The sequence below is a fragment of the Nerophis lumbriciformis genome, linkage group LG02, assembly GCF_033978685.3.
Source record: "Nerophis lumbriciformis linkage group LG02, RoL_Nlum_v2.1, whole genome shotgun sequence".
Lineage (NCBI taxonomy): Eukaryota > Metazoa > Chordata > Actinopteri > Syngnathiformes > Syngnathidae > Nerophis > Nerophis lumbriciformis.
The window spans coordinates 37,636,911-37,648,458 of NC_084549.2; positions in this window are offsets into that span (position 1 = coordinate 37,636,911).

Below are 11,548 nucleotides of genomic sequence, written 5' to 3' on the forward strand. Positions count from 1 at the left end.
GCGAAATAGATCAGAAGCTATGGCATGGACTAGGAAACTTGGTCAGAAAGAGACATGAACCGGTGTGGCATAAAGACAATGCAGGCAGAACGAGTGATGAACAAAGGTAGGCTTAAATAACAGTGACATGATTGGTGAAAACAGGTGCGTGACTCAAAATGTGAAACAGGTGCGTGACGTGACAGGTGAAAACTAATGGGTTGCTATGGTGACAAACAAGAGTGCACAATGAGTCCAAACGTGGAACAGGTGAAACTAATGGGTAACTATGGAAACAAGACAAGGGAGTGAAAAGCCAGAAACTAAAGAGTCCAATAACTAAACAAAACAAAACATGACTAAAACAAAACATGATTACACAGACATGACAGTTTTATTTTCAATGAAACAATAGAAAACACGTACTCATATAGTAGTACAGTTGGCACAGAAATTTGGCCGGGGGCCGGGCTGTACCGTATTTTCCGCACTATAAGGCGCACCGGATTATTAGCCGCACCTTCTATGAATTACATATTTCATAATTTTGTCCACCAATAAGCCGCCCCGGACTAAAAGCCGCGCCTACGCTGCGCTAAAGTGAATGTCAAAAAAACGCTGCGCTAAAGTGAATGTCAAAAAAACAGTCAGATAGTTCAGTCAAACTTTAATAATATATTGAAAACCAGCGTTCTAACAACTCTGTCCCAAAATGTACGCAAATGTGCAATCACAAACATAGTAAAATTCAAAATGGTGTAGAGCAATAGTAACATAATGTTGCTCGAACGTTAATGTCACAACACACAAAATAAACATAGCGCTCACCTTCTGAAGTTATTCTTCATTCGTAAATCCTTCGAATTCTTCGTCTTCGGTGTCCGAATTGAAAAGTTGCGCAAGCGTGGGATCCAAAATGGCCGGTTCCGTCTCGTAGAAGTCATCGGGAGTCAGTGTCGCTGTTGTTCTGTGAATCCTGCCTTCCGGAAAGCTCGGACCACAGTTGTGACCGAAATATCTGCCCAAGCATTTACGATCCACTGGCAAATGTTGGCGTATGTCGTCCGAGGCTGTCTGCCCGTCTTAGTGAAGGTGTGTTCGCCTTCGGAGCTGTGTGAAAAAAGCCACCCGGCCTCTTCGCGTAAACTTCCCTTAACCACTCGCTCATCTTTTCTTCATCCATCCATCCCTTCGAGTTAGCTTTTATGATGACGCCGGCTGGAAAGGTCTCTTTTGGCAAGGTCTTCCTTTTGAATATCACCATGAGTGGAAGTTAGCATGGCAAGCTAGAACCACAGTGAAGGATGACTTCTCATTCCCTGTGGAGCGAATATTCACCGTACGTGCTCCCGTTCCACAGTGCGGTTCAGTTGCTGTGAAATACGGTAGTAATCCGTGTGCGGATGGAGAGATTGCGTCTTTTTATGAACCGGATCGTTTAGTAGGAGCCATTTTGTGGTCTTTACAGATGTAAACAGGAAATGAAACGTACGGTGATATCCGCGCGTTTTTTCTTCTTCTTCCGGGGGCGGGTGAAGCGCTTCCTGTTCTATGGGGGCGGGTGAAGCGCTTCCTGTTCTATGGGGGCGGGTGCTTTCCTTGGCGGTTGCTTGCGTAGAAGAAGAAGCGCTTCCTGTTCTACCGGGAAAAAAGATGGCGGCTGTTTACCGAAGTTGCGAGACCGAAACTTTATGAAAATGAATCGTAATAAAGCGCACCGGGTTATTAGGCGCACTGTCAGCTTTTGAGAAAAATTGTGGTTTTTAGGTGCGCCTTATAGTGCGGAAAATACGGTATATATGCGCACTAATTGACTGAAAGAGCACGCACTTGGCGCGATGATGTCATGTTATCGATGGAAAAATGCATTTTTAGACCATATGATTTGCCTGAGCGGCTTGGAGACCCCAAGAGTAACAAGCGGTTGCCTTGTTGCCTTTCCATTAAGAACAACAAATTAGTTTTTAGTGTAAGTTTGCTGGTTTCAAGAAATTTAATGCCTAGCGCATATCATTATGTCAAGATAATGGCACTAGCTTTTACTTAATTTAAGAATATTTTTCAACATATTGAGCAAAAATGTCTCTTTTTTTTTCTACCAAGAAAAGTGCACTTGTTATTAGTGAGAATATACTTATTTTAAGGTATTTTAGGGTTCATTGAGGTTAGCTAATTTTATTTGTTTTGGAAAGTCTTGGCAAGCCAAATTTTCTTGTTCTATTGGCAGATAATTTTGCTTAGTTCAAATAAAATACCCCTAATTTTTGTATTTTTTTTTCTTGTTTTCGAACACTGACTTTTTGCAGTGTAGGATGGAGCTGCAGCGCAACCCCCTTTTTCTCACAGGGTAAGTGTAACCGTGTCAATTTGCACATACTTGTCAGACGTGCTAAATAAAGACGCAAACTGGTGGTCGCAGTTGGTGGGTGTTCTGATGATTAGCATATATTTTGCATATTCATAAAGACAAACACGCTAAATGGATTGCACTCCTTATTCTGCTCACGAAAGAGACGCATTCCGCAATTAGTACATCCGCTGTGCATGTGCTATCAAGTTTACACCTGTTTTAATACATGCAAACCTTTAGTAGATCAGGCCCATACTGTATAATATGGCATTAGCTGCTAAAATATACTTCACCCTGTTTCTGCTTGTTTGCTGCTCTTAAATATCATGATTGTTTTTCTACATTTAAAACACCTGCTTGTGGGTCTACATAACATGTAATGGTGGTTCTTTGGTGAAAAATGTGCATAGATAATATTTTACGGACCTATTTTCAAGCCATTTTTTATCTCTTTTAAAATTGGTCAATTTGTTAGATGCAAGTGAACCTCTCCTCATCACGCCCTCTCACGCTCAGTAAGCATTCACTCCTGAATGTTTTATAGTTTAACATTCTTGCTTTTATTGTGCACTATGGACATCGGTGACCGCCACCAGCCATCTGTTTTGAGTGACTTTTACCACAACACAACATCCCAGATGATATAGCAAGACCAGCGGCTCACCGTGTTTTGTTGTCGACAACAAGAAAGGAGGCGATGCGGATGGAAGAAAGCAAAGAATGAAGCCAGGCTACAGTACATGTCTGGAACTATACGCTGACTAAGGTTAAACTTCTACCAAGTCTGTAACTTTCTATTGCTAGACCCTGGCAATTATTGACAATAAAAGGCTTTACTATTCTATATCATGTAAATATCTCCACTGCTCGGCTGCTTTGAGTTGTAAACAATAGAGGCTAAAGGCTATCATCTCCGCTACGTGCGACATTTCAAATGTAATAAGGGATTACATTGCCAAACACAGTAGACACTGATCAAATTAAAACTAGTTTTTAGGAAAATTATTCTTATTTTGCTGCAGGATGGTGACGCAGTTGTCCTACATTAAAAGGCTAAGCTAGCTACACAACAAATCGGGATAACATTGTGTTGCACTGCGTGAGGCAAATGGTGGTCACACCAGATACTGACTGCTTTTCTGACCCCCCCATAACCCCATTAAAGCAAAACTGCACAATTCATAGCGACGTTTTATTGTGGGGAGCCTCAGGAACACCTGTGCAATATTCATGCTGTTTAATCAGCATCTTGATATGACACACCTGTGAGGTGGGATGATTATCTTGGCAAAGAAGTGCTCACAAACCCAGATTTAGAAACATTTGTGAACAATATTTGAGAGGAATATGTCTTTTGTGTATAAAATAAAAGTTCTTCACTTTCCTTTAAAAAGCCTAACCAGGGATGAGGGTGTGGCTAGAAGCTTTATGTACTTTGAGTTTTGGTTACTTATGGGTAGCCATGTTTAGCTGTACTGTCCCTGTCAAATAAATAAATAAAATGATTGGCCGTGTTAGTATCTGTTGCATTTAGGGCAGATGACTTGTTAGCGTTACTGCTGCTGGGATCAGATCGCAGCGGTTCAAAAACGCGACATTCATCTATTGCATTGTGTGTGTTCAAACAGTTCAGCATATTGCTCATATTTCTTCCTTTAGATGAAATAGCAACTTTGTAATTATTGCAAGTAGCACTGTTGCAATCTTTTTTTTTGTAAAATAGAGCCACATTTTGAAGCATTTCAGTCGCCTGGGCACCATGATTCTGGCTGATGACATCACTACGCAAGGTGAATTGTGACTTCTTTCCCACCTGCAGGAAACGGTAAGGGAATCATTTAAAAATATTGGCAAACAATTAGAAGGAATTGATAAACTGGGAGCTGGTTCCGAACAAGACTGCAAGCACACTCTGCCTCTGGTTGAAGTGGTATTTGTGAGAGGGTTGTGTAGTTCGCGCAATAAAGAGTTGATATTGTTACACAATGCTGTTCCTGCTTTGTGTACACAAGATACAAACATACGTTTTGAATAGGCATTTGACATGCACATATAAGCACGGCTTAGAGAACGACACAATCCTGCCCTCCAACCACCAGAGCTGAGAAAGTTAGTGCAACAGAGAGCGCATAAAAGAAGAAGCTGATGACCTACAGTAATTAGCAGCCTACCTGGCAAGTCAGCACCGCCGCAGTGGCTGTCAACATTACGCTATCTGCAGCCAGCCCCTGTGGCACATCCAACCGACAAACATTTTTCAGCAAAAATATTGAGAAGCTGCTGATACTGTTTGATGTGTTTCAGTTTGTTCTGTCTAGTCCTGACTCAACAAATTGGATGGTTGACCATTACCTTTGGTACACCTACACACTTTTAGCTTTTTGTCAACTTTGACCTCTTTTGTCGGTCACTTATATACGTCGACGTGGTACATAAACAGCAATTTCCTCCTTCTTGTTGTTACTCGACAGAGAACCTCCCAATGGTAATAATCCAGCTACAAAAACCTTGTTACCATGTGTAAGTTCTTTAGACAGTCAAGTTTTGGTAGTTTTTTTGGCGCTCCAACAGAGCTGTTCCTCACTTAAGTATCCAATCTATGTGGTGTTTACTTGTTTATCTGAGTGTTTTAAATTTTCTAAGTTGGAAAAAGTTGCAACTGGGAACTGTTCTATTTGTGCAAATCCCAATTGCACAAATTGGGATTTTGTATGATAACCTATAAAGGTTATCATACAAAAAAACGGCCTACGAATGAGATTTGACTATGATAACCCTTAGTCAAAGACAGCCCACAATATAAGTAAGATCACACAGTTATGCAGTTACACAATCTAACCAGTTTCCTTCTGTTTTGTAATAATTCACTGTTCCTCAAAAGGAAACACTTTTTTGTAGAATGACACTTTCTCATGTCCTGTCACAAGGCACATTGACAATACTTCTGAAGAGAGAAAATTTAGCAGAATTGTGATAGTACTGTACAATCCTGTAAATGAGAAGACAGAGTTGTGTGTTCCACCTACTGGTCATGAGCACTACGATGACATCATTCGGGGGCCGCATAACTCGGCGCTTCAAGGGCTTCATTCACAACTGCTGTCAAACTAGCGGTAAATAGCGGCAGTGCAAGTTAAACACAGGGTGCTTTGTTCGATGTACACAAACTCACACAAACTCAAATTCATGACAGAAGCTAACATCACAGCCACTCATCACATATGAGTGCAGTACATCTACAGCAAGGATGTTTGGCTAAATCCACATTTGGCAAGGGAGCTAAGGATTGGGGGGGTTAGGGTTAGAGTTAGGGTTTGGGGTTAGGTTTAGCGTTAAGGCTAGGGTTGTGGTTAGGGTTAGGGTTAGAGGATGGGGGTAAGTGGTTAGGGTAAAATGCACTGTCCGCCTATGGTAAGCCAGGATGGCGCCCAAACCGCACGCAAGGGTTAGGGTTAGAGGGTTAGGGTTAGGGTTAGGGTTAGAGGGTTAGGGGTTAGGGTTAGGGGGTTAGTGGGTTAGGGTTGGGGTTAGGGTTAGAGGGTTCGGGTTAGGGTTAGGTTTGGGGTTAAGGTTAAATTTGGGGTTAGGGTTAGAGTTAATAATTAGTCTCATTTTGTATATTTCGTAAAACTCGAAAACTCCATCCAGCTGTATAATCACTCGCCATACAGCAATACATGATATCTGTCTTTTACCTGACTGCTTCTATTTTAGCTACCTCTCTTTGTTTATAATGTATATTTTCTGCTGGGTCTACTCTCTATTTTATGCTGCCCTTTTTTTTTTGCTGCAGCTGTTACATATACTGTAATATTGTACATGGTAATTGGAATGTGTTATATATTGTATATATTATATAAAATTATAATATAATATAATAATATAATATGTCAGTATTCGTTATATACTGTATATATAATTTGTAAATATTACATATATGTTACATTTTATATTGCTACTGTGGTACATTTTTAGTGTACTTTATACCTGCATTATACTTTCCGTCCTTATCCTTTCCATCCTTTGTAACTGAGCTGCTGTGTTGAATAATTTCTCTTGTGGATCAATAAAGTTTGTCTAAGTCTAAATCTAAGTCTAAGTCTAAAACTAGCGTCCGTTGGGGGTTCCTTCCCCTGGCCGGGACTCGTATAGGCACGTTGCTGTGTGGATGGCCGGGATGCGGTGTTTGCATTGGGTGTGGGGGCTGTGCAGTTTTTCTGCGTTTGGTTGCCGGTATGGGCTCTGCAGGGTTGGGTTGGGGCGGGTGGGGGCTGGCTTTGTTTGGCGGGAGGAGGGCTCGCGCGGCGTCACGTTAAAGTGGTCTGGTGTGGGTCACGGGCTGTGGCGGGGGGTGGCGGCCTCCTGGCCGTAGTTCCTGGTTGTCGGCCGCGTGGACTGGGGGGATGTCCGGGCCCTCTACTCCTCCTACTTATAGCGCACACAGTCACACATATATAGGACTTTGGGGATTGTCCTGCGGGGAGGCATGGCGGGGGGTTGAGGATGCCTCCAATGGGGCTCCAGTCCTCCTGTCTTGTCCCCTGCTCGTCCATCCCTCAATCTTAGCTGCATATTAGACACTTAGGATTTGGGGGGCTTGGCTTGGTTGGGACCCACCATGACCTTGATGTCCCCCAATTTTAATCGCATTATTAGTTCCCACAAGCATACATATCTCACTCACGCTACAGTACACACATCAATAGGGACTGGAGGTCGGCTGTAACGGCTGACCTCCTAATTTTAACTACACAGTAGACACTCTGGGGGCCTTGTACACATGCATGGGGGCATTGGGGTTCGGCGCACCCCTCATTGCCTCGTCGGCCGGCGGGGACTGCGGTCTGGTGGCCTGCCAGGCTTTTATTCATTTATTATTGTTATATATATATATTTTTTTTATGTATTTATTATTTTTATTTTTATTATTTACTTATTTTTATTTTATTTTATTTTTTAAATTATTATTTTTTTTTAAATCTTATTATTTATTTGTGTGTGGCGTCGCGCGGGTCTCACTTCCTGTTGGGTGGGGTCCGTGCCCGTGTGGCCCGACCTTGCGCTGTGGGGTCTCTGTTGGTGACTTGATGTGGTGGCGGCGCAGCCCCCGTGTCTGGTCTGGATGCTGTGTCTCGGTTGTTTGGGCGGTGGTGTGTTTGTGCGGGTTTGGGTTGGAGTGGGGGGCCTTTTGGTGTGGGGGGGGGGGGGGTGTTGGTGTCTCTTGTTTGCGTGTTGGCGTTCGGGCTGACTGGCGGGCTGGCGCCGGCTGGTCTCCGTGGTCCTGGTGGCGTGTGGTTGCTGGTCGCAGTTTTTTTTTATCGCTTTGATTTGATTGGCTGGTGCTGGCTGTCTGGGGTTATTGCGGCTGCTGTTTCTGCTGCCGTTTGTTTGTGGTGTGGGCGCCCGTGGCTGATGGGTCTGGTGCAAGGGTGTGGCTGATGTTGTGACTGGTGGCAGCGCGTGCGCGTGATGGCTGTCGGGGCTGACGAACTGTGTATATGTATGTATATGTGTGTGTATGTATGTATGTATATATATGTGTATGTGTACATATGTGTATGTATATGTATATATGTGTATGTGTGGGTATGTATACATGTATGTGTGTATGTGTATGTATATATGTATGTATGTATGTATATTTCTGGGGGTACGCTCTGGGCCTGCCTGTCAGACGGGGGTCGACGCCTCAGGCTACTGCATCCGAACTGCGTGTCTGGAGCTCCTGGGTCCCGCTGTCCATCCCTTCCGGGTGCCCGTCTTGGTTGGGGCCTGTTGGGCCTAGTCCCTGCGTCTATTGTGGTAGCTTGGTGCTGCAAGGTATTCCGAGGTGCTGCGAGTCGGCCAGTTGCTGGGGTAGTGACCTTGTTTGTCAGCATGTCTGTGATCTTCTGTTAATTCTTTTTTTTAATTTTATTTATTTTTTCATTTTTTTATTTATTTAAAAAAAAAAAAAATATTTTATTAATATTATTTTTTAATTTTTCCCCTCTCTCAGAGGGGGGGCTCGGCGGGGTGGTTGCTGGTTGTTCCATCTCCATCGTTGGGGTCCCTGCGGGTGGGGTGGGTGGTTCCCGTGGCCCTGTGCCTGGGTGGTCCTGCGGCGGCCGATTTGGGTGGGGTGGCCGGGGGCTGGCCTCGCCGCGCTCTCCGGGGGTGGGGGGTGGGCTCGTGGGGGCCCGGTTGCCGGTGAGGCGGGGGCGGTCTTCCCGTCCGGTTGCGGGGAGTCTCTGGGTCCCTCGGGCGGGGCGTCTCGCCTTTCTGCCCGTGTGGGGTGTGGTCTCTCGCTGGCTTGGGGTCTGGCTGTCCCCTGCTTTTCTCGTGCCCTGTCCTCTGCCGGGTGCGTCTGTCTGCGGCCTGCTGCTGGCCCTTGTGGGCGGTACGGTGGGCCGGGCTCTGGGGTTCCTGTCGCTGGCCGGCTTGGCTGCGTGGGGGCGGTGGTCCCTGGTTCCCTGGGCACCACACCTACTGTTTATGGGTTGGGCTCTCGGGGGTGATGGGGCCGTGCTCTGGCTCCCACGCACTCTGGGAGTCGAATGTATTGTACATGCAAATTCACATATGCTCACATACGTACATAGGTACCTACGCTCCCACATACATACACAAATACAGTACATATTTACCTACCTAATGTTCGTACATCCACACGCACATTCAATATACAAACATACACATACACATACTGTACATATACATTCTCTGTACAAACACATATACACATTCTGTACATATACATTCATTGTACAAACACATATACACATTCTGTACATATACAAGTACATATGCATACTTACACTCATGCACATAATCACGTTTCATCAAACATATATTAACGTTGTTGCCCTAGGGTAAACTGGGTGTAACACATGGCACACTGACAAAGCTTAACCTATTGTGACTATAACAATCTACAAGGTTAATGTAGGTTGCTTCTCTTTCTCCCCCTCCATTTTTCTGCATTCTTTCGTATCTCAAGTTATCATTACGTATATTTATTGTTGCATTTAAACAACTGTATTGTTGATAATAAAGGTAAATTATTGGTATTGTTCATTATCAATAGCGCTATTTCTATTGGTATTTGTATTGATCCATTTGTAGTGTAATAATGCTCATTGTCATTTCTGTATTATTTTTTATTTTTCGCTAACTGCTTATTTGCTATTACTTTTACCATCATATTTGTACATGTCATATTTGCTGATGTTGCTCTATTGTTGTTGTTGTTGTTGTTTGCTGTTGTTGTTTTTGTCTCTCTGTCTAATCCCCCTCTTGTCCCCACAATTTCCCCCTCTGTCTTCTTTTTTTTTCTCTTTCTATCCCCTCCTGCTCCGGCCCGGCTGCACTAAATGATAATATAAATACATTTAATAAAGTCAAATACAAATAAGGCAACAAGAGAAGTATCCTACACTTCTCTTTTGTAAAGTAAATCTGAACAGCCGACATGGGCATCTACATCAACTATATGATTTGCCTGAGAAGCTGGACAGGACACACAAAAAAAAAAAAAAAAAGAAAAAAAAACGGAAAAAAAACCAAACTAGCGTCCTGTAACGTAGACATTTGATGTCGGTCTATTTCTTTTGTCACAGTAACAGTGCTGTTTTTAAGGACCTAATGAAAAAACGTTGGTCTCTCACAAGTTTGTTTTAACTGAACTCGCGGGCCACTAGTTGAATAGCCCAAATGACGTAAAAGAAAGGACTGAAAATTGAATCTTGAGGAACACAACAATTACAACTAAATAACTTGAACAGATCACTACTGACGCCATCTGAAGTAAAAAAAAGCTATCTCAATACCTTAGTTACATAAATTACATTACAACAAAAATTGTAAGTGCCAAAAAGGAGAGGACATAAAGGGGTGCCTTGAGGAACGCCTCAGTTATGTAAATCACAAGTTTGGACCTCTGTGTTATATGTTTGCTGGCAAGTTTAAATATCAATGCAAGGATCTTCCAATGTGTTTACAGTAGTCTAAGTTCCTCTCTACAACAGAAGCACTCTATTTGATTTAATGCCTAAAACACAAATCTAAGATGTCAACATTTACTTCAAATAGCTTAGCATTATCAAAGTAGCCCTGACCAGCCTCCTTCAAGATTTTTGATTTTTTTTTTATGCAATCCTGGCTTAAAAAATCTCTGACTTGATGAACTCACCATTACAACATTAGCTACTACTGTTACAGAAATATTAATTTAGTTAATAATATTGCAATCATAGTGCACCAGTGTTGTTATACTGAGATACTTGGCAAGATACAACTGTGTCAATCAATATAATCAGACAGGTGTACCTAATAAGATGTCTGTCATTATGTAAAAAATAAGATAATATAAAACATAGATTTACTTATTTGACCTATTTTCTGTATAATTCCAATTGTTCACATTTTCTTAAGTAAATATAGCCGCATCAGTACATTTTCTGAAAATATAGGGCAGAAACTCTGAGTACGTAATTTTTCATAAACTGGGTTGGATGGCACATAACTTTTTGTTTGTCAATAAAATGTTTGCAGAAACATCTATAATACACCATGCCTTTCTACAACCAGTGTAATGTATCATCATTATTCTTGCTAACTGCAGATGAATGTAATTTAAAGTGAGGTGGGCTATGAACTCATCAAGGTACAGCAAGGGCTTGACGCTGCTGTCTTTCTACAGAGAGGTAAAGTATAGCTAAAAAATCCAAAGTGGACTTTAACAATAAAGTAAAGGAGCTATTCCTGGAGAAGAAGAGTGTCGTGTTTTTGATTAACTGCATGAGTATTTTTAACGTCTCTTTTTCCACAACGTGCTTATTCCTCCTCTGTCCCTCCTTTAAGACATCATCATTGGTTTACTGACAGTTACACAACAGACAGGCTCAGGGACTTTGGTATACAAATAAAAGATAAACCCATAAAGGGTTGAGTTTGTAAAAAAAAAAAAAAAAAAAAAAAATTACCTAAATTAATTATTCTCTCCCTGGGCCACCTGTACTAACATTGATTCAAGCACAAAAATTTAAAACAAATAAATCTGTGCCTCGCCAGCCATGAACCTCACTGCACGTCACTAGTTCACATTGACTAAAATGACCAAAAGAAAGCCGCTTAAAAAACTGCAGTTTTCTATTCAGGCTCCAATACTCTGGAATGCCCTACTGGTAACAGTTAGAGATGCTACCTCAGTAGAAGCAGTTAAGTCCCATCTTAAAATTC